Here is a 2,138-nt window from a genome sequence, read left to right on the forward strand (position 1 = left end):
CTGTTTATTTATAATATTGTGTACCGAAACTCGCTGTGTTGCTGTGCTGTTCGTCGTTGTTGTCCCATTCGGTAGTATCTATTGAAGTGGTGGAACGTTCTCGTCAACGATCAGCACTAATGCACCGACCTTGAATCGAACGACCTTGAAATCCTTCTGGCGCTGTTGCAGTTCATGGAGATAATGGGTCTTCCAGAGCCTCCAGTCCGGGTCCGGGTCTCCAGTTAGACTAGTGGTTAAGGCTATGGATCGCCTATCCGGAGACGACGGGTTCGATTCCCGTTCCGGTCAGGAAAATTTTCTCGACTCTCTGGGCATAGTGCATCATTGTACTTGCCACACAATGTACAAATTCATGCAATGGCAGGCAAAGAAAGCCCTTCAATGAATAACTGTGAAAGTGCTCTAAGAACACTAAGTTGAAGTGATGCAGGCCAAGTTCCAATGTGAACGTCGAGCAACAAAGAAGAAAGGTCTTCCAGAGTTTCCAGAATTTCTGTTTTAGATCTTGTAGAAACTGCCACTTCGAGAGTCGACCAGCAGGGATCTCCTCATATGAGGGTTCGGGAATTGCTTGAATCTCTCGGCCGATTAAAAAATGGGCGGGTGTTAAAGCCCGGACATCGCTTGGGTCGTCCGAGACTGGAATTAACGGCCGAGAGTTTAAAATGGCTTCTATCTGCGCAAGCACAGTGGAAAATTGTTCATACGAAAGATTGTGCTCGGCTAAGATTCTCTTCAGGTGTAGTTTAACAGGTTCAGTGGCGTAGCACGGGGGGTGCGATGGGTGCGGTCCGCACCGGGCCCCCGATTTCAGGGGGCCTCCAAATCTAGGAAGATTTTTAACACTGGTTTGAATAAAGTCCTCTAAATAGCGAAAGATTCCTATAAGTTCAACACTTCGCAGAACTTTTAATAGGTATGTGGGGGCCCCTTCGTGATTATCAAGAGTTTTTTTTTTAAGGGACACACAGAAGGCGTCTAAATTTAAAGAAAAATGTATTACAATTAAAATTGAATTTTACGAAATTTAGTATCGATATGGATGTAAAATTAATGAGCATTGTGAAAACGTCCCTGGTATCCTAATAACAGGACCAAACATAGTTGTTGATTTAGCTTAAGCAGCTGAAATTCAGGGGCCGCAGTTATGAAAATTAAGATCTGAACAGATGTCAGGTGAAAACCGTTATAACAATAGTTTGTCGGCTTTCGTATGAAAAATAAGTGTAACAATGTATCCAACGATTTCATCAAGTATTTCTTCCCAAGCATTCCTTGAAGGGTTTCTGCGAAATCGCCTTTGGGAATATGTTGTACTACGATTTATCTAGCAGTTACTTTGAAGTAAAATGAACTTCTACAAAAATTTCTCTAAGATTTACTTCAGAACTTGAACATGGAGTGCTTCAGGAAAACTTCTAAGCATTGATTTTGGAATACTTGAATTGGTTCCTTCAGGAATACCTCTTTGGATCCCTTCATAAAGTCCTTCGAAGATTATGTCATGAAGTTCTTCAACGAATTCTGCAGATGAACCTTAAGGGATTTCTCCAAGATTCTTTTAGAGACTTCTTCAAGAAGGAATCCTTGTAAAAATGCTTGCAGGAAGTTTTGGAGGATTTTTAAAGGAATCCTCGAAGAATCTTCTAGATGAATTCTAAGATGTATTCAGAAAGAATCATTGGATTGATTTTGGAGATATCTTTGATGACATTCTTGACGGATTACTACAGTACTGTGAAGTAGTAGTAGAACTACTAGAAAGAAGAAATCCACCTGAAGAAATTTTGATAGCAAAGGAATGTTTGGAAGAATGCCTAGAATATTTTTCAAAGAAATCAATGGCATAAATCCCAAAGAATTCCTCTCAAATTCGTTGATGTTGATTTGCAAAACAATTTCTATGGATTTCCGTGGAGAAATTTCTGATGGAAGCCTTGGTGGAATCTCTTTGAGACCCCTAGAGGGAATTTATGCAGGAATCCTTTGGGGATGAATGTGTTCACCTTTGCAGGTTATCTGAAGGAAAACGTTGAGATGATCCTGATGGAATTTTTGTAAAGTAGCTTGAAAAAATCCTTGGAGAAAAAGAAGTCTTCACTGGAATTTCTTAAAGGATTCATGATTGAATCGTG

Source organism: Aedes albopictus, chromosome 2, assembly GCF_035046485.1.
Source record: "Aedes albopictus strain Foshan chromosome 2, AalbF5, whole genome shotgun sequence".
Classification (NCBI taxonomy): domain Eukaryota; kingdom Metazoa; phylum Arthropoda; class Insecta; order Diptera; family Culicidae; genus Aedes; species Aedes albopictus.